Raw genomic sequence first — 22,947 nt, 5'->3', positions numbered from 1 at the left:
ATGCAGTGGATTACTATGGCAATATACTATCATAGTTAATGCCAGTGGATGATGATTTGGATGGCCACAGTGGAATACACCATTGTTAGAAAGTTTCCAAATCATGGCATTCATAACATTTTCATGTTTTGAGACACATAGGATATTCCTTGCAGTACTGTAATACTGTATTACTATATCGCCATTCCAGCTACAATTTGCAGAGGATAAAAAAACAACATAAACACAACCATAAACTAAAATACAAAAGACACATGCCTGTATCCCCTTTGAACTGGCTGTAAGTATTTGTGAAACATCACATTGTGTACTCAAAAGAAGAGTTCCCTTAGGATATGAAGCGTCCTCAAGCCGCTAAGAGCCTCTCTACTGAGTGATAGACACATTAGCATAGCAGTTAAAATAACATGGTGAAGCTGCTACTCATTTCATTAGCATGTGTTGAACAGAGCTTGACCATGAACCTGATGATGTTTATTTCACAAAAGGTTCTCTGAACCTCCTTCATTCTCCAATCTTTCAGTTGTTCTGTGCGGTAACATTTGCGTGCTTAGCTTTTAATGGACTTTATTTGTAGCCCACTTTTCAACAGTTCAACAGCCGTGACTAACCTTGATGCTCATTATGATTGTGCCTACCTGTTCTCCCTATTTGTCAAAGGGGTCCATCTGTATTTAAACTGCTGTAGGATAGTTATAATTACAGTAAGTTATATAGTCATCTGTAATTGCTAAAAGGTGACTTCTCAATGTCCGTTTAATCGTTAACTTATGCATTGTAATTTATTTTACGCAGTGCAACAAGAAAAAAAAGAGTCACAGTGACAACATTGAAAGAGTCTAATAACTATTTAGAATTGGTCAAAGATCATATTTTGATCTACTGGGCAGCTTTGCATTCATTTATCTCCATGAATTTGAAGAGAAATGTACAGTTTTCAATGCTTATTTATTATACGCTTTTTTTTGATGAATTGGGTAGGAACTGTTGTATAAGTTTATTTTATATCATGTTAACTCCTGTGCACATTGTTATCACAAAGTACAATATAATGGTAATAATTATTGGTTATTTCGTGAACTAATGCACCACTTTGTTGTAGTCCCTTTGGGGTATGGAGTGTTGAATGACTTGTTGGTAAAATCTGATTTAAGGTTTTAGAATGTGCTAAAAGCAGTTGCATTTAATTGGGTCAAAGTGGCACTGGACCAATGCAAAAGGGAGTGCATTCTCTTCTGGGCCATACTGTCTTCATCTTTGAAGCAGTATGCCAGTTAACAGAGTCTTTCTCCATTGGCAGCTTTGCATTCACTGAAATGTTCTACATGAGCTGGCACTATTTTACCATTTATTAATTAGGACTAGTCATGAAGTAAAGAAGGTGAAAGTTCAGACTCTGCTTGGTATGAAGCATTTAATTCTTCAGTTCCCAATGACATAGCCCTTACTTGCGGTAGAGCAGGCACAGACAGAAATGGCCAAGTAATGAAGATGGATGCATCCTGTTATCAGGCAGCCATTTACTGAAGCTTGATATAACCTTAAACATTGCAGATAACTCAGTGGCACTTGGCACAAAGAATCTAATTAATGAATAGCAGCCTGAAAGAAAATGAGCAGTATGCATTTGTAGATTAATTTCGGACACCAATTAATGCTGTTCAAATATCACACAGAAACTGTTTCGTTTATCCTTGATGGAGCACACAGCTGTGGTGCTTTGAGACTTTTCACAAGAGGATTTCTTCTTCTTCTTCTTCTTCTTCTTCTTCTTCTTCTTCTTCTTCTTCTTCTTCTTCTCATGCTCAGTGCTGCTAGGAGCCCAGGTGCAAAGCAATATGTGCACTGTGGTCTTGAAGAGCATGAGGAGGGAATATTAGCTGCAGGCTCTGTATTCTGCAGAAATGTGGCTATTAAATATGATCTGAATAACAGGTGTCTATTGGCTTTGGTTATTATTATTATTATTTTTATTATTATTATTATTATTATTTATTATTATTATTATTGTAGCAGTATTATAATTAGTATTAACATTAGTATAAATATTGTATTACTATAAGTTCTGGGTTTCCTTGATAATTCACTATCTGCCTTAACCTTAAAAACTGATACAGTGAATTAGTGAAGGGCCCATATTCAGTGAAGTTGTACATGTACCATTTACAGTAAACATGGCTTAACTGTGGATAAACCTATCTAACCTAACCTAAAACACAATAGCTGTTGTTTTAAACTTCTGAAAAAAGGCAAATGTTCTTTGCTGTTTCTGTTAATGAATTAAGAAAAGAAGCATAGACTTTTATTTAAAAAAAGGCCCACAGCATAGTGGTTAAACATGGATAATAGTGAGCATGAAAACAGCTTAAAACAAACTCCTTTCCTTCCATCTGTCATGTCATCCAAAACCCTTTTCTATCTTTTACCCATTCGTGATGAAGTCATCTTTTACCGTACAAGCTCAAGTAGAAAAATGGTCACTGAATCTTTTTCAAGTTGTGCAAGAAAGGTGGTGAGGATTAGACTGTGTTTAGTAAGAATGATAAACGTATATGAAATGCATACAAAAATAGTTATGATACCTGTGTCTCTACTGAAGTTTTCTTCAATAATGTATCCTGTGGTTTATTGAGAGTTCCTAATATATCTTCTTTGTATGAAACTATGTGTAACATAAAATGTCTATGAAGAAGCAAGTTTGAAAGCACTTATTTTAATGTGTTCTATCATACATTATTATATTACTATACATTACTATCTGAGTTTTAACATTGTTCTGCTTACTCCCCTCATTGGAAGGATGCAGTGACATCAAGACTGGCATTCATTTAATTTTAGGATAGCAAATTGTTAAATACAAATGAGTTGGCCAATTGAAAAAATATAAAATAAAATAAATAAAAACCATTTTTGAAAAAATAAAAAAAAGTTTGATTTCTAGAGCAGGTTATGCCTTTTCCAAAACAACTCACTGCTGCTGCTGAACTCCCTGATGTGTGGGGTGCAGGTTGTGGGGAGTGGGGGGTGCAGTGGGTTCCAGCCAGCTGTGTGCTTTAGCTGCTGGCATGATAGTTATTTAATTTAATGATGCAGACAATGTGTGGTTTATTTTGTTAAAGGCGTGCTTGTGTTGAAGCGTGACTCTGAAGTGTGCTTTTCCATAGAACTAAAAAATATCCAGGTCAGGTGTCAAAATAACCCTTACAGGAGAGACATTTACCTTACCGTGTACCAGGCCTGTACAGGTCTCATCTGCAACAGTTACTGGCCTACTTCCATTATCTTGAGGAAGCTGGGAGGCAGCTCGGGTTGCAATCAACAGATTGAGTAATCTGAAGTCCTTGTTCTTGACAAGAACATACAATTTCACGGTTTCTAGGAAAAGTTCCAGTTCAATATAATGTTATGTTACTCCTAACCGCATGAATTTGAAGTATTACTGAGAGTTACCTTCACTATGTGATCCTTAGTTTAACATCATCATCATCATAAAGGTGGCACTTCTAAAGTGGTCTCCCAAGTATAGACAAGGTCCAGCTTTGCTTAGCGAGTGAGGTCTAACAAGATGACAAGAGCAGAGGGCAGAGCTTTATTGAAGCGTGCAGTGTGGAAGTCCTATCTAAACAAATACCTGATTGTATTGCTTGCCTGTCATTCTCTTTACAGTATCACTTGCACAAAGGATCAGCGTGGAGGCTCTTTGCCTGCCAGTGGCAGATCTGGATCATTTGCAGCATAACCTTTGCCCTGTTCATCATTGTTCCTTTCGCGGTGTACAGGATGATGACTGCCTTCAGAAACCCTCCTCCCCACCCTCTGTTTAAGGCGGCAGCAGTCTGCTTTGGACTGCTCACTGAGACGCTCCTAATTAAGTAAGTATTGTCAGGTGTCTTGTAACCAATTAACTCTTTTACTGCTAAACACCTGGAAGGGACCCTAGAGACACCAGCATGTCGGTGAGGGGAGGCCTTTGAAATTCATATAGGAATTTCAACTCCAGTGCTACTCTCAAATTGCACGTCTACACTTGTTTAATTGCAGTGACATCATTAAGCATATGACCTGCTCTGAGACTTGAATGAAACCGCTACCAGAAACTCTGAGGGACAGGAGGTGTATCATTTTCACACCTCAGGTTATTCATACCAAATGTGACGGAGACCATGTAACAGTTAACAGTCAAATGTTCGAAGGTTTGTTTTGAGAGTTTTTTTTCCTTTCTATTCCCTGTTGCCTAACTGCAGCAAACACCCCCAGCTCCTTAACCAGCAAATGAAGGGAACACAAATTGATAACAAGGTTTAATATCTGAGCAATGCTAACTCAACTTTTGACACTCAGTCGCACCAGATGGCACTGCAATTTGAATGAATATTTGTTTACAGGATACAGTTGTATTCCTCTGGCACGTCTCTCCACGCTAATCTGTTTCACATCTATTTTTCCTAATTTGACTGCAATGCAGTAGTAAGCAATTTAGAAAATAGTCCCTAAAATTCTATATTTTAATTTTAATTCAAGGTAACGCCCACCTCTCCTTTTCACCTTCATAACACAGACTTTGAATTCTTAACAAAGTGTGATGACATTTTATTTCAGCTTACTTTTAGAAGTACATGAAGTGTGAAGTACTGCATAAAAAGGATCCTTGATAATATTCCCTTATTCTATAAAGTCAAATTGGCAGTGTGTCTGTGATTTACAGCAGTTCCACACTTGTATAGGATACACTGCATTAAATTAGTTCTGTTATGGCTCTGATACGTTGTACAAACAGATGTGGTTAGTTATAGAAAACAAAGCCCTTTTTGATTGAAGGAGGTGTGCACAGTACTGGCATAATCCATCATGGGTAAAATTAAATGCTCAATTGATTTTTTTTTTTTTTTTTTTGTCCACCAAAGTAGTCTATCACTTCTTAGCATACCTCATTTCTACATTTTCAATTGATACAGTGTAATTAAATGGATGTTAACTTAAAAAGAACAATGTATTAGAAAAAAGGACCAAATCAGCACCATGCAGAATATACTATATTTATTGTACCTTTAAAGACAGACTGATCCACCCCACAAAAATGTAATTGCTTTTTTAACAGTACTTAAATTAATAACTAATAAGTTCTAAAGGGGTGTCCCATCTTATTCAGGTTTCTTTTATAAGGTTCAGATTCAGTAACTAGAAATGTATACTTTAAACTTTCTGACTGCTGGTATCTCTTGATTAGTTCTTAATGTTGCATGGATTTTGCCTCCCAGTGTTATGTAAGGTGGGTGCAGGTCAGTTTGGATTGATTTGACTTTCACCAGACTCTATAGAACAGTATGTTCCTTTGTTTGTCTGTCAATCCCGTTGCTGAGTGAATGTGCTGCTAAACGTGACACACCTGGGACGAGCAGCACTTGGCAGGAATGTTGCTGAAGTCTGCAGTCATGCATGGGATGGTGCCCAACGTGCTGGTTAAATATTCAGAGCATTTTTAAAACAGCATAATAAGCAATTAAACGCATCAGCACCTGATTTAACTCACAAGTCTTTAAAAGCAATTTGTTATCTGCATCTTAGGAAACCGGATATAACCCCGGAATCACTTGTCATATTATTTAGGCACCGACAGACAGACAAAATTACGTGACTCAAACAATATAACCTAGTGATCCTAAAGACCTCTTTCACTGACCTTTTTTTTTTCAGAGAGGCATTTGGACATTTCCCAAACCTGTAGCCAACAACAGTGCTGAATTTAAAATGTATACCCATGGCTTAATTAACTGTTCATTTTAATTTAAAAACATGCATGTAAGACTACACCCAATATATATTATTGGAAGAGCGTTCGACCTTTGAAATGAAAAGGATAGTCTGGAAAATACTAGAAAAGAACAGACAAAACAACAAATATAAATGAGAAACCGTTTATTTAGCTTTTTTTTCTTGGTTTTCTTAGATTGTTTTTCAGTTTTAATATAACGAATTGGAATAATGCCAGGGGTGCACTAAATCATTAGCAAATGAAGAGTCTGTTTTTATTAACATCTGATTTGTAAATAATGCATTACATTTCTGACCTAAACGCGGCTAACTCTACACTATATTCAGAATGGGAAAACAAAATGATGTTGATGTTCTCACTAAGGTAATTCCAACAAATTCAAAGTGACAGATGATATTTGTGGAAACGGTGATACAATTATAAATCACCTGGGGCAGTTTTCCATACTAACAATGGAAATTACAGTTGTATAATGGGCATTGTGTTTCTTGTTTTCTTATTTCTTTTTTAAAGTTTATTTTTAAAGCACAAAGCATAGGCAAGCTGTGTATGTGTCCACAGGTTAGCTAGATCTCCCCTATTAAACAAGTCCAGGATGAATACGCAGTGTGTACATTTAATTGCTATTACTGTTTCACTAGTAATTTGCAGAAGGATTATTATAGTTGCTTGGTAGGAAGTGCATTTATTTAAGCGATACAGTGGAGCACATCAGGACACCACTATTACCTGAAAATAAAATGATCTTGCCATGTACCCCCAAATAGGTGTTTGACATGGCATGGATGAGCATCCTTTATCCTGGTGTTTAGCCCTACTCCAGAAATAAATTCCAAACGGCTTGTCCCACAAAATCCCTCAAATTAGGCTTGCGTTATTTCTGAACTGCTGCATTGTACTCTGTGCCTCCTAACTGTATTGTAGATAATTATTCACTGCTAAAATGTACACACAATGTAGCATAAATGTCTTAACATCTACGAATAAAAGTATATAACCGTTCCCACCCTGGTCACCCCCAGGGGATTTTTATCTTTTCATACTCAACTAGGGTGAGGGATGTAGTTAAGTTCCAGGCACAGCTCCAGTCTATATTTGTATGCTTTTAATTAAAATACATATTAGTCACAGTAGCTTTCTGTTCTGTGTTGGTCTGCCCTGACTCAAGTGCCCGGTGCTTTCTATGCAGGGCAGAGAGCTGCGCCATCCTGCAATAGTGTGTGATAGATGAGACACAGAAGAGGAGGTTCTATGGCAGAGAGCTCTGTGGTTTTTCTCAGTATTCTCAGTGGGAGAATATGTAGTGCTGTAGTGCTTCTTTGTAAGAGAGCTACTCTCCATCTGATGCTCAGCTCACAACCAAACCTTGTTTTTAGTAATTACAGTATGTAGACACCAAGAAGAGTTGTACTTGTTTAAAAGGGATTCTAGCACTTACCCGTGCCTGAAATTGATCTGTGATTGATTAGGGTGCTTTGTGACACTTTAGCTACGCATGTAACATTGATTTTGTTCTTGTTTCCGGTTTTAAACGATAAACTCTTGATGCCTCTGAAGCGTTGGGGGGCACCATGTCCAGATTCCAGAGAGCCATATTAATAATATGACATTGACATTAAAAATACAAAAAATAAATAAATAACCCCATTTACAAAGAAGTTAGATATTCAGAAAATGTACTGTATATCCTTGTAAGACTGGTTGGTAATATTTTACAGTAAGTGGTTGTTGATATGAATAAGGGTTAGAAGAAGGCTGCACATATCAAGTGTGGAATGTATTATGAATTAATAATAAACTCACTTTTTAGTTCCTATGTTATATCTGAATTACCACTCCTTGCTGAAATTACTTACCAATCTTTTTTTAAGCCTGGTTTGCTTGAACCTTGCCCCCACCTCTCATGTTGTTTGGGAATGTGGTGTGGATTTGCCCCGTGGCGCAGTGACAGCCCCCAATGCGGCAACCTCCTGCTGCCCACTGTCAGTGTGTGTCTCAGTCAGAGCTAGGCCGGAGGTGGAGCCAGCGTGAGCAAACCTGGTACTGCTCACTCACTCTGAGACTACATGACATCTTAACCTTTTAAAAACTGCTCCGAGACAGCATTTAAAAAACACCCAAATCATTCCTGACCTTTTGTTATGTTTGTGTTCGTGTGCTGGTTTTTTCATGTATTTATTTTTTATTTTTTTTAGTAAAAGACATTTATTTTTAAATTGATGTTACAACAAAATGTTTATTTTTTTGTTCCTTTCCTCTATTTGCAGTTGGGCTTCACATTAGTGTCTGTTGTAATTTAAATTATCAATTTAAAAATAAGAATTCTCATGACAGGTTTCTTTTGTGACATTTTTCTTTTTTTTAATTAATATTTGCGTAGTTATCCGAAGATCCGTTTTATCATCTCTATGTGGTACAATTTGCCTGTACACGCTCCTTATCTCCTGTCACACTGTGAATGTTCGTTTCTCAAAGTTAAATAGAAAAGTTAAGTTTCTTTTTCCTGGGCACCCCAAGTGGCTCACCTGGTAAAGGTGTGGTGTGCTGGGGGAGTCATGCAGGGGGACCGCGGGTGAGTGAAGTTGACAGTCTTTGTGCGGAATGTCATTATCAGGGACTTATACTGCAGTTTCACTGTGATATGTACAGTATATGCAGTCTGGCTCTGGGGATATCAACTTAGAGCCTGAGGAGGGAAGTTTGATTGAATAGCATCATAAAACAGATCATAAGACTGCAAAGCCTTCTTCATGAGTAGCCATGAATTAGGAGCAAGCACAATTAACAGCTAAACCATACATACAGTGTGACACCTAACATACACGGTGAAGACAGTGTAGCCTTGCAGGCTTTTTACAGTAATATCCCTGTAAGGGGTTTTGCTTCTACTCTGTGGTTCAGGGACCAAATTTAAACTATCCACCTCTTATTAGCTTTAATAGTAATTGAGTCATTTGTTGTCCTGGTATTCTGCTAAGAGCTGAGGTATACAGAAAATACATCATGGGCCAGTACTGTAGTGTATGCTCCGAATTTGTATATACCATTGCCTGAAGGATAGATCGCTCTCATTATACTGTGTAAGATGTATTACAATAGATTGGAGAAATGTTAATTAAGACATTAATTACATTATTTAAGTGGCATTGACAGAGAAGGCTATGTGTATGGGTAGCGGTTCAAGCTCTCTGTGTGGTTATGTGGAAATAATTGGTGACAGCAAGATAGACAAAAACTACATGCTACGACAAGGCTGTTTCAGATGAAGTCAAGCTTTTTGGGGCTTTTCAGATATTTGGAAGTCAACCTGTCCAGCTAATCTTAGGAGTTAAAGCCAATAACCAATATAGATGATTGTAAGCAAGTGTGCGGTACCATATCATGAAACTGTCCTTTATTTTACATTCAAAACCACAGAATGGAATGCAGTTACATTATATATTTATTTATTTTGTATTTAAATCTTATATACTGTTGTATTTTAGGAAAAAAGTAGCCTGCTCCCATTGTGTTTAAACCACAGTATTACTTGAGCCATTATTGTACTCTTTTATCGTAGTGTACAAATGTAACACTAGTCAAAATGTTTTTTTTTTGTTTTTTTAAGTGCTATGATTGTAGTTGATTTATGACTGAGTGTTAAAATGAATACCACCCTTTACTAACTGGCAGAACATTTTGTTCAACAATTGACACAGTTGCTTCTTATTATTACTTTAACACTCGGATTTCTGGAGCATTTGGAAGCAACATTTGGAGTGACATTTGGATTAAGGCCTCAAACCATATTTCCAAGCTGTTTTTCAAGAAACCCAAAGCATTAGAGGGATAGAATATCAAGGAGCTGTTCCACAAAAAAAAAAAAATGAAGCGTTTATAGCTGGCTATTTGTTGCAGTATGAGTTACAGGTTTAGCCAAAGTACGTTCTGAGTGAAAGGTTAAGAATTAGCAGGTCTCTTGCATTATGATCCCCATTCCATTTAGAAATGATTTAACAAGCTATGAGTCGAATGACAATACCAGGAGCAGCCCAATGGACCCATATTGTTTTGGCAGATGGGCATAAGTTTTAATTCTGGAGTGATGAACTTTACAGAATCCCTTTTCCCTGTGAAAGGGCAAGATTTGTTTTTTCCACCCCCTACAGTCCTGTCACTTTCCAAGAGATCTCTCCTTCCCTTTGCTTAACAGTGGCTCCAGCCAGAGTGGCAGTGGCTACAGGCATCTTTAAAACCTGTGCTCCTATCAATTGCCAGTGTGAAGAGTATTGAAATATTTGCTGAAGCTTTCCCAGCTACTAACCAAATTAATAAAGAGCCACCCAGAAAATGTTAGGACCTGGACTGGCATCTTTCTGTTGCAAAACAATGTGTCTGTATTTGTTTTTCTTACACCCTTACCCCTTGCGGGCTAGCATGCATTAATTCAATTGATGTATTATATCTCACCTGCGATTCATTTCCCATCCACAGAAACATGGTGAGCCCTCATAATGGGTTTAAAAACCTCTAGTCTTTGAAAGAAGCAAGTACGGTCAAAATGCAGCAAATTGATGCTGTGTTTATGCAAACATTTTGTATTGAAACTGTGTCTAGTGCAGTCTGGTTTCATACCGTAGGCTGGTTTCACAGACCACGATTAGCATTCATTTCTTTATTTCCTTAGGTAAGGTGGTCTAAGACTATAGCTATGGCAAAGGTTTTGCATCCTCCTATAGAATTAACTAATTTTGCTTCATCAAGTCAAATTAAATCAGCTGAATAATGTTATATTAACATATTGAATTAGCATAGCACTAAATGGAAAATGTGACATTTTGAAATGTAACATAAAATACTGTAATACTATTATGGTTTCCGGTAGACTTTTTCACTTTGCATTTTGTAGTTTCTTTGATTACATGATGTTAAAATTATGTTTATATAGTTTTTAATTAATCCTAATTATTAATCCTAAAATTCTAGGTGATGCAAAATTTTTGGCCATAGTTGTAGGACTAATCATGGTCTGTGAAACCATCCTTATATATTTTTAACCCTTTTTTTTCCCCTTTGCTGCTATTTCGTTTTTGTAACATTAACATGCATTCTTTTGGTATGACTCTTTGAGACCTCCTTGGTCATCTGAATGGCTTTCTTTTAAGCAAAAAGATGAGACAGCTCTGATCACACCAAAGGTGACAGATCCACATTGAGTTTTGAAATGTGTTCCCCTGATTTAAAGGACCCTGGGGGATTTCAATTTGGTAACAAAGGAAGTCTTAGACATGTATTGCCTCTGAATCACAAAACAAAAACCCAATGTTTGTGCTGTAACTGAGATGTGATAATCTTGAACTGACACTGTGAAACTCCTGGGATGTCTCCTGGCATTAAGGTTGCTGAGCAACCTGCAGTGCCATAGAACATTTGGTGACACTTTACAGTAAGTGCCCCTTGATGAAGTTAAATAACTGGAAAGAAAACCAGGATGTCACATGGCTGTCCCTGTATGTACCCGACTAGTCCAAGTGCATACTTAAGAGAGTTCCAGACCAATTCCTTTGAAGCCCTATCCCCAATTCCCATTCATCTTGAACAGCTTTTATTAAGTGTCACTGAAAATGTAAAGTGTTTGTGGAAAATGAGAGGATACTAATCCATTAACCGTTCAGAACTTTGAAACACAGTGCAGATTCAGATAGTGAACAGTCTGTGTAATAGCGAGGGATCTGAAGATGTATTCAAAGGGGGTTTCCCATCAAATTATTGGTACAGTAGCATTTTCTGAAATAGATACTTGAAGGCAGTTATCAAGTTTATAAAGAACCTACCGTTTCAGTAATATATCCCCTTCAGCCACTGTGTGCACAAAAGTTTTCTATCTATGCATCTATTTAAATTAAATACAAAATTTACCAAATGGGGATATAACATTGTTGTCTCTAAAGTATCCCTTCAAATTGTATATTTAATATAAAAGCAGGATGTCCTAGTTTTTGAGTTAAACTTTTGGGGGGGGGTCCCAGTCAGATTCTCAGATTCGAACCGGCAGGGAATTTTCAAAGTGTTTACAATTGAAACCTTTTTAAAAATGTTTCTACTAGAGTTATAACTTGCTCTACAATACCTTACAGTTATACCTCTGGAATCCTAGCAACACTGATGTTACAGAACCATGGATCCAAATAAGTTAATAGCTATTGAAAAAGAGCAGGCCTGTTGGGGAATAAGAAACCTGTTCTTGCTTAATTTAATAACTGCATGTTTTAATTTGTCCTTTTTTCTATTCCATCAGATTCCTTGTGTGCTACTGCAGCAGCTCATACAGTAGTGCCAAGATGTCTTCATTCTCCGTTCGGGCACGGACCGTGGAGTGATGTGACGCAGGCTTTGGCCTTCTGTGGCCAGCAGCAGCTGGTCAGAACTCATCAACAGCTGTGGGGAGCGGAGCAGAGGAGAGAAAGCAGGAGGTCGTCATGGCGAGTGAGGACTTGGGCCTCAAGCTCTGTGTGTGAGCACAAACCAGCACACCCAGGCCAGGTCCTAAGGAAACCCCAGCAGCAGTGAAAAAAACAGATTGATGCTCAGTGACTCATTTAGCTTCTGGATTGGACAGATTTCCTCCCTGCTGGCAGTTTTGGCCGTGTGTCACTGGGACAGATACCAGTGGTGGCTTATCAAAATTATATTGGTGATGGCAAAAAAAAAAAAAGGAGTCATCACAATGAAGAGATTTTAGCCTCATGTTGACAACAGAAGGCCAAGCAATTTCTAGTTGGTGTGTTTGTTTTATTTAAAAAAAAAAAAAAATGCTTTCAGACTGCCAAAATGGAAGATTGGGCGAGTCAAAATTTAAGGTTTTTAATCTATCCATCATAAATCATTGAGGGGATTCACATTTCTAGAATTCTGATGAAAGGGTTAGGTGCCCAAAACACTGGGCCTTTTTCCTTGGCAAACATCAGGCTGTAAATCGACATTGCTTACAGCATTTGTCATCAATACAGTTAGCCCAGCACTGCTAGATTCATTGGGGCGTTTTCTGGAAAGAAAATATATATTTTTTGGTTTTCTTTTTTCAAATCTGCCCAGGCACTTTAAAAACAGCATATGGGCCCAGGATACAGCAAAGGGTAAAAATAAATATGGGAAAATCTATTTCCCACTTCCTCCACAGTTGGCAGGAGGCGTGGTGCTGAAATGGCGTGATTGATTCCAACATTAAAACCCAGCACAACTTCTGTTAGTGCAGTCTGCTTCAACATCACTTTCCTCTATGGATGCTGATTTCAATCCGAGCGCCTCTCTTTTCTTCACTCCCTAAAGTGCAACAGATCTTTACTGCAGTTGTACTTATCTTTGTCAGTCCCAAACGTGGTCACATCTAATCTTTTATTTTTTTTGGGGGGGGGAGGAGGAAACTTCTGTCTGTTTTCCTTTTGCAATCCAGGATGTTAACTGCTGACACACAAAAAAGGGCATTTGAAAAAAAAAAGATCACCTTCTCATAATCTCAAAAACATTCCAGGCTCTAACCACCACACACCCTGTTCAACCAGCCAACATTTAAAGGTGTACACACTTAGGAAGGAGAAATTCTACACAGATGGCCGTAGAAAAAATCCAAGCTAATATTACGTGTAGCGCTGTGTGATACAGAACTGTTACAGATTCTGTCCTGTCCTCTGTCGAATGCAGATGAGCCAGGCTCTTCAGCATTGTGGTTTAGATCCTTGCTTGCTGGTTCACGCCCAGCCTCTTCCCGTTACACTAACCCACTCGTTATTTTTCAACCACAGCGACTACATCTGAAAAGACTTAAAAGCTGAATTTCTGAAGTTACGTTTTTTTTTAATTATTATTTTAGAAATGACCACTAGGGGTATTACATTTTCATTTCTGCTTTTTCCATTTACTAACAGAGATTTATAGATAATAGGATAGTAAGCTTGTAAGAATGTAAGAAATCTAATAGTCAGTGCTGTCAGAATGACTGTTTGAAAGTACAAGTATGACTTTTATAAAGACAGTAATAATAATCAGAACATTAAAAGTATACGTCGCATGTAATAATGCTGGAATTCCCTGTTGCACACTGGACTCAAAATATCTTTGTTGAAGCAGTTATTTTATTAAAACTGGCATTCCAATCTGAAGGAATGAAATGCCTGGCGTTTCATTCTTGCTCAAGAGCCCTTAATAAAACTCTATCCCTCTTACACAAGCCCTTTATTATTGACCATAAATGGCATTCATATCAAATATTATTACACAGGAAAGACATGCATATACAATTATATTCTGATAGCCTCAATTGTGTTAAGGTTTTATTAAATATGTCTGGTGGAAGTCACACTGTAAATGTGTTCCATTATGAGGCATTTGTCCTGCCTATTACAGCAAGCGATTTCTATACACGTTCGTCATTACATTTTCAGTTCGCTGGAATTATCTCAAACAGGATCATAAGGCTAACTCATTGTATATCTGTTGTGAAATGCCATAACAAAAGTGAGCCCACGCCTGTGTGATTTCAAGGCTTAATATTCTGATGTGCCAGATGGGCACTTTCATGACTGTGTGAGAGTGGATTATTTCATTTCCTGCATCTGGGACTTCAAATGGCTGCACAGAATGCTTCAGGAGAAAGTTGCAGGCTGGCGACTGGGGAGGTTTACCATTAGTGGGGAGCTGACATGATCTGGCAACGAAGCGGCAGAGACTTTGGCACACATAGCTTTCTAAAGGTTACGTGCCTGGGCTCCGACGCAAGGCAAATGTTCAAGAAATGTCTGTCTAAAATTCCTAGCAGTGGGCAGCATCCATTTTAATTTAGAGCTAGTTAGGTATGCAGGTTTGAAGTGAAGTCGTTCCTGCTTTAAAAAAAAACAAACAAAACTAACAAATAAAATGTACTTTGTGATGTTGTGTACAATAACGTTTACCTTAGAAAAGTTTACCGTGTTATATTTAGATGTTAATTTAGCAGTTTGCCATGTTTTTCCTATGCTTATACTATACATGCACTGTTGTTTATCATGGTTTACCATCTTTTTCCCCACCATGCTTTAACACAGTTCCCAGTGAGTCATAATTCTTGCTTGTACTTTACCAATCTACACTTTCTAATGCTTTCACTACGTTTTACTACAGTCAGTATTTTTATACATCTTTTATAAACCACCTGGGTAACCATTTGAAACCAAGGGGTCCAAGTTCAGCAGGGATATCAATACCAATTAAAACATGCACAATTGCATGAGACCGGGGGGGGGGGGAATGAAAGTGCACAAAATGCTAAACGATCAATGAATATAGCACACAAACACCAATTAGTTGTTTGTGTTGTGCACAAGATGACAACTAGTTAATTGTGTTTAGGAATAGATACAGTACCCAGCTTAAAAAATCGCTCCATGTAGTATGTCTCCTAGGATGTCCTTGTATGTACTCTAGTGAGAGGGACATACAGTGTGAGCTACAGAATGTAATGTTAACAGAATTGCTTGGCATGAAGCAGCTGTAGGGGGTAATTCAAAATGTAATTCATCTGCTATTTGTGGTCAGGAGTTTGCAAACATGTCCTCAAGGTTCATGTCTTAGATTAATCTTCTGTATCGATTGGAGGTAAACACAGCACAGGCAAGTTTGCTGGAGAAACCTGAAAGGACTGTGATGGGTAGCCCTGCATCCTGCAAAATCAAATAATAAAGCACTCAGGCCCAAGTGGGATCACCCAATATGTTTCAGTCAGTGTGTGAACTAGCAGGTTACTGTGATGGACCAACAAAGGGTTTGGAGCACCAAATGCACCAAATGTTTTTGATCTCTCTCCAATTATCTGTCATTCAGCTACCTGTTCACAGAGATTTGCATTTTATAAACAAAAATAAGCATTCCGATAAAATTTGGAGAATGATGTATCTCTAATATTGGGTGTTTTCCATAAGTGTAAGTGAGTTTTCTATAGATTCAGTGAGGAAATATAACATCCAATCCATTATTCAGGGGGTAGTAGACATGTGTTTGCCATGAAGAGCTCAGCAAAGGGTTACACATTTTTGGTTGTGCATGACAGAGCCTTCCATAGAACATGAAAAAAATAGCCAGATTTCTTTTTTTTTATTTTTTTACTCCCGATTGGTAGGAAATGAGCAGCTTCAGACATTAAGTGAATTAAACCCATAAGTGTACATTAAACAGATTTTGGGAGACCAGTTCATAAGAGGCTTTCCTCTGGGAATTTATGATTATTATTTTCCAAGGTCTGTTGCCAGATAAAAGGACATGGCAAACTGATACATGAATCATGACATTAAGCCTAAATATGAAGAGGGACCCACAAAACCATGAAGTCATAACTTGATAAAAATGCTTGGTAACTCTTTGTGTCTCTAATTACTGTGTATTTACATAGCAGTTACTGACATATAATTACAATGTTATTATGCCTTGTTACAATGTACTTAATGTGTAAATCTTTTGGAGCTAAATATTAAGTACACAATTGTATCAAAAAAGGGTTAGGGTTAGTGTTAGGAGGGATAGGGTGAGGGTTTGTGTTAGGGGATTAGGGTTACTGTACAAAAAGATTTACACATTAGGTACATTGTAACTATGCATACAAATAATGTGATTATGTATTTACTAAGTAACTACTATGTCATTGCATTATAGGAGGCTGTGTGATCCAGTGGTTAAAGAAACTGGCTTGTAACCAGGAGGTCCCCTTTGTGTGACCCTGAGCAAGTCACTTAGCCTCCTTGTGCTCCGTCTTTCAGGAGAGACATTGTTGTAAGTGACTCTGCAGGTGATGAATAGTTCACACACCCAGGTGTTGTAAAGCTCTTTGTGATGGTGGTCCATTATGAAAGGTGCTATAAAAAAATAAAAGAAGAAGAATTAGAGACACTTAATGCTATCCAATGCTCTTATTCAGACTTGAGGAAGTACATTTTAAGCATACAAAATGTAAAGTGTCTTTAACAATGGACAAGTCTGTGGTTCATGTTCACAGTATAGCCTAACAATCTATACAAAAGGAGTATCTTGAAATGAGGACATCTATATCTGTTTGCTCATTAAGATATATTTAAATAAACAGCACATTTAGTAAAACTGCATAAAGTGCAGTTCTTGTATTAAAGAGCTTCATTGTCACACAATATGCGGTTCATAATTATTACTGATGTTAACTCATTTATAAATAAACTTTAACATGACAAATGTATAATTGTATTTTGTTGTAAAAAAAAAAATGAAATAAAAAAAGACAGTAAAAAACTTTTTTTGAGTTTGGTGTGGCAAGAAGTTATAATTATAATGCTGACATTCTGGAGCACTGTGGCAAGCCTTTCTGACATGGAAATGTGGTGGACATTTGTGAGTCCTGTGTGGGCTTCATTGTTCGGTCTAACATACTGCTGGAAGAGTAACAGCCCTTTTCTAATGTAAATCATGGCTACGTGGTGCTTAGCGCTATAATCCTTTCTCAGTGTCCACCAAGATAAGATTTGCAGATGCTGATGGAAATAGATGTCCTGAAAGCTTGGGAGCGCACAAAATGTTTGAAAATAACATAATGTAAAAAAATGAACAGGGGAATTGTACTCTAAGATCTTTTTCATATATGTTTTGTCATGCGTTAAAAGCAGCTTTTAAAATGGTTTTGGCATGCTACACACCACAGGTACGTGAAGCTTGTCTCCCGCTGCCTTGTGAATGCACATCGCACTAACAGAGCGTGCTCTACCCATATTGACAAAAGGGAAGATCCAGCATGCAATGCAAAAATGTTACATTTTGTCATAACAAGGACATAAAGATTAAGCAGGTATCAACCTGTGAGCCACTTTTTTTTTAATTTCATTTAGGAGAAAGTGTTTAATTAGAAAACTACAAATGTATAAAATGTGTAACAATTTCCTTATTTATGGAAACTAAAGGTAAAAAGGATGTTAGCATCTTGTTATAATTTTTGTTAAGCAAGCTAATAAGCATGTATACTACGTCAATAAGGAGGAAACTCCCAAGTTAATTGGGGAAAAAAACAAAACACACAATAAAAACAGAGTTACCAAACCAGAGATAAACAGCTCAGACGTTTAATTTAAGGTCTTACAAGTAGTCTTACGTTGTTTATTACCCATTTAGCAATTGCAATTGATGTTTCTTCCTTTCAGAAAAAAATAAAATAATGTGCTAACACAATTTGGAGTAAAAAGGTTTGAAAACACACACAATATTTTTATCCCAATATTTTTCTTGCATGTCTCCACAAAACAAGATGCTGAATACATGGGATATTGCCAGAGCGAACAAAGAGCTCAGCAGAAAGGCATTGGTTCCACTAGGAAGCCTTGGTACCAGTTACGAGCTCTTGCACTTTACTATTTGAGGAATCAGTTTGAAAATCTGCTTTATAATCTGCATATGAGCCCATTTCAAGCTGGAATCGGGATGGTGTTTTAATCAGATTCACATACAGTTTGGAAGCATTGATTGAACCCGTCTGAGTCTGCCACAAATCAATTCCAATAGGATTGACTCCTTGAACATACTAGTTTAGCCAATTTAACCACGTTTCCTCCCTTGTGAAGAAACATTTAAAACAGTACATGCACTAAAAATGTCTTGTGCGACACTAAATCTTTTAGCTACCCTTACTAAATACTGGCTAGCAACCATTTGTTTCACATGCCTAGAAAAAAAAAAAAAAAAAACCTGAATTACTGAACAATTAGAAAAGTTATATTTGGCTTATGCCTCATCTGTGGAAGCTTTATTTGAAGAAATGTGCCGGTTAAAAGTGTTTTTTCCCTCATGACTCATGCTTCAGTGCGCCTTAGGGCCTCAGTAGAATGCAAGTGTCTTTTATAATTAATACACCTTGTTTTAATTACGTGGCTGGTGTTGTCTGTCTCTGGGCAGGTAGGTCTCCATTCTCCTACCTATGTTGCAAATTAAACAAACCTGTGCAAATTGACGGTTTTATTATTGTGTACTGGGTCCCACTACCATCCTGTGGCGTAGTCGGACTTCATATATATTTTTACTGTCTTGTCACTGTGTACTGCGACACAGGCTTCCACTGGCTTCCACTGCCATCAACGCTCAAGACTAATTCAACAGAGTTGTGGGATAAAGCAGATATGTTGGGTCCTTGTAGTGATTTCTCTCTCCAAACCAATTAGGATTTACCTGTCCTGAAAGCCAGACAGGTTGCCAATGAGTACCTATGCCAGACTTTTGGATAGACTGCGCAAACTTCAGCTTGGCATGTTCTGCCCACCAAGCCATTTTGGTTGGCACAGAATGCTACTCCAGACCTATAATCCCAATTTTGCATTTGATGTTTATCTATAAGTATACCTTCTTCTAATGACCCTGAGAATAACAGCATAAAAAAACAATTATGCAAAAGACTTATTAGAAGAGCACAACATTGAACAAGAAAGTGCAAAACATCTCAACTGTATGTAATGAATGTGTTTGTAGTACTTTAAAATTGCTCGTAAAGAATCATAACGTTGGCTTTTTGTGTGTATTTTAATTGTGTGCTTTGCACAGTGAATGAGTTGTAGGTCATCATTTATTTCTTGAGTCGCCACTAATTTTCATTATATCAAATGAAAGTTGCAATGAAAACAGTAGCATTTTAACTGTCATTACACTATTGCAAAGACCAACTAAAACTAATTACATTAAAATGCTCTATGGTTTGCAACAACTGCAGCCACCCCCCCCCCCCCCCCCCCCCCTTCTCGGGTAACTCTTAACATTTTATTGGTTCGTTTTCAGATGAAGTATGTTTTTTTCTTTTAAGTATTTAAAATGATAAGGTTTTAATATTCAAGTTTGCTTTTCAATGTTTGCATAATTAAAACAAAATGGTTTAAACCTTTAAGGAAAAAAATGTCAAATGTTTCTTTCAGTGCTTTATAGAGACTTTGCTAATGGTGTTCATGTATGCTAGTGGTGGATGTTTCTTTAATGAGATCTGTTCTCTTAACATTACAAGCTGTTCCAAAAACACTGAGGACTTTTAATGGATGTTCATATTATCACAAGTTCAGAATAGGAGATTACACAGTAATAATTTGGTTGCTGATAAACTGCTAATTAGTGTCTCTTAGTTGAAATACCATAGCAGTGGAAATGCAAATGAAATTGGCTTCATCTCTAAATGTTTGCACGATCTCTAGATCGGCAGCCAATTCCATGACTTGAACGATGGGCCTATTAACACTGGGAACCAGAAACCTTTATCAACTAGTCTAGACTGACAAATTAAGCAGGTGGAGCCATTCAATTAAGATAAGAACTTATCTTTTACTTCTAGTCTTTTATGTGTAGTATTTTTTTACTGCTTAGATACTGATTAGGAGGGGAGTGTAACCTGTTTTTTTTCAACAGTGGCAGGACAACTAGTTATTATTTTAACCCTTATAACGATCTACCCCTTATTGATGAGGAATAAATCTTTTTTGATTACAACAATGACTTGTACATCTGCAGCGTTCAGCAAGGAGAAATAGAATTGTGCGAAAAACACAGACATCAACCACACACACATTTTCAATTAATTTTAAAACTGATCAGAAGGGATGCAAATTAACAAAAGACCTTACTGAAAGCTTGTTTAGTTTTTTTTTTTTTTTTTTTTTTTTTTTTTTGGGGGGGGGGGGTCATTAAATTATGAAAACAGCTTGAACATTGTTCAGTTTGAAATTGGTTATAACAGAAGAACAGGTAAATTTTCCAAAGGCTTTTTGTAATTGTTCCTCAGTTGCAGGTTCTCATAGCTGAGATAGCTTCTAGTATCATCACTCTAACTCAGTGCTGGGAAATTGATGGCCATGTGGAAAAGAACTGTGTTTTAAATGCAGTTTAATATATATATATATATATATATATATATATATATATATATATATATATATATCATATATATATATCATGGTACCATTAATATTTCTGAATACTAATTGAAATATGCCTGTTTTCCCTGTCAGCTCACAATATTCATGCTGAAATAATGTGAATATGAATTATGAATGTGTTTTAAAGACAAAGAAAAATATGATGATGATACGTTATTAATCTTATATCTGGATCTTCTATTTCAATGGTCAATACTGTTAAAACCGCCATCTGTGCATTGTAACTGCATATTGCTAGCACTGCTAGTAACTTAGCAAGTAACTGTAAACAGGCCACTCACAGATAATCTGCAGTTAAACTATTCTCTGCATTCATTGTCACAATTCAATGCACTTTCATGCCATTAAATTTTAAACTCTTTTGTAGATTTAATTATACAAGTAAAAAAAATGCACTTATTGTTCAATTTGCTAAATCTATAATTCGCTCTATCATATAATTGAAATTATATTATTGATATATTGCTACTAGACTACCAATGATTTTCTATAACAGAAACCCCAGCACAAATGCTGGGGGGTATAGCATTGGAACAGGCCTTGGTGTTGTAATAGACTCATTGCTTTCAGCAACCAGGCAGTGCAGGGAAGCAATCAAAAAGGCAAACAGAATGCATAGAGCCAAAAGGTTAGAGTACAAATCCAAGGAGGTTGTATAACGCACTCGTGAAACAGCACTGTGTCTAATATTCTGGTCTACACAATATCAACATTTACCCCAAAACTACCATCACAGCAGGCTGTTTCAGAATTATAATCCTTTTGTGTTATTATTACAATGTTATTATGCATAGTTTCAATGTGCTTAATGTGTAAATCTTTTTGTGCGACACAGGTAAGTAGACAATAGTATCAAAAAAGAGTTAGAGTTAGGGTCAGGGAAAGAATTGGGGTTAGTGGGGTTAGGGTTAGTGGAGTTAGGGTCAGGGTTAGGGTTAGGGTTAGGGGATAGTGTGGCTAGGGTTAGTGGGGTTAGGGTTAGGGTTAGAGTTGGGGTTAGTGTGGTTAGGATTAGTGGGGTTAGGGTTAGGGTTAGAGTTGGGGTTAGTGTGGTTAGGGTTAGTGGGGTTAGGATCAGGGTTAGGGTTTGGGTTAGGGGATAGTGTGGTTAAGGTTAGTGGGGTTAGGGTTATGGTTAGAGTTGGGGTTAGTGTGGTTAGGGTTAGTGGAGTTAGCGTCAGGGTTAGGGTTAGGGTTAGTGTTTTAGTTAGGGTTAGTGTTAGGGTTAGGGTTAGGGTTAGAGTTGGGGTTAGTGTGGTTAGGGTTAGTTGGGTTAGGGTCAGGGTTAGTGTTAGTGTTATGGTTAGAGTTAGGGTTAAGGATATAGATGGGGATAGTGTGGTTAGGATCAGGGTTAACATTAGGGTTAGGGTTGGGGTTAGTGTCTTAAGGTTGGTGGGGTTAGGGTCAGGGTTATTGTTAGGGTAAGGATAGAGTTGGGGATAGTCTGGTTAGGGTTAGTGGGGTTAGGGTTAAAGTTAGAGTTAGGGTTAAGGATAAAGTTGGGGATAGTGTGGTTAGGAGGAGTGGGGTTCGGGTCAGGGTTAGCATTAGGGTTAGGGTTAGGGATCGAGTTTGGGTTAGTGTGTTTAGGGTTAGTCGGTTCAGGGTCAGGGTTAGAGTTAGGGTTAGGGTTAAGGATAGATTTGGGAATATTGTGGTTAGGGTTAGTGGGGTTTGGGTCAGGGTTAACGTTAGGGTTAGGGTTAGGGTTAAGGATAGATTTGGGGATAGTGTATTTAGGGTTTGTGGGGTTAAGGTCATTGTTAGAGTTGGGGTTAAGGATAGAGTTGTGGATAGTGTGGTTAGTGTCTGGGTTAGCGTTAGGGTTAGGGTTAGTGTAAATGATAGAGTTGGGTTTAGTGTGGTTAGGGTCACAGTTAGGGTTATTGTTAGGATGGTTATAGTGTGCAAAACATATTTACACATTATGTATAATAACATTGTAATTATTTGTAAGTACACATATTTACTAAATAACTACTATGTAAATACACAGTAATTAGAGACACTTAATGTAATGTGTTACCAGAGCTTGTTTAGTGGAATGTGTCACGGTTCCTTGTTGTTGGTCAGAGCAGATTTTAGAAAACACAGCTGCAGCCATATCAACGACATTGCTGGCTATGTATGTGTCACTGTAAGTGTTTTAAGTAGACACACGGAACATTAATTGGCAGTTCCTTGTGACAAGTTCTGCAATCAGAAAATTTGTTTTGTTTGTTTGGATTTCCATATGCAATAGCTCAT

Source organism: Polyodon spathula, chromosome 14, assembly GCF_017654505.1.
Source record: "Polyodon spathula isolate WHYD16114869_AA chromosome 14, ASM1765450v1, whole genome shotgun sequence".
In the NCBI taxonomy this organism is placed as follows: Eukaryota; Metazoa; Chordata; class Actinopteri; order Acipenseriformes; family Polyodontidae; genus Polyodon; species Polyodon spathula.
The sequence above is the reverse complement of the archived record's forward strand: the minus strand, read 5'-3'. Positions refer to the sequence as shown.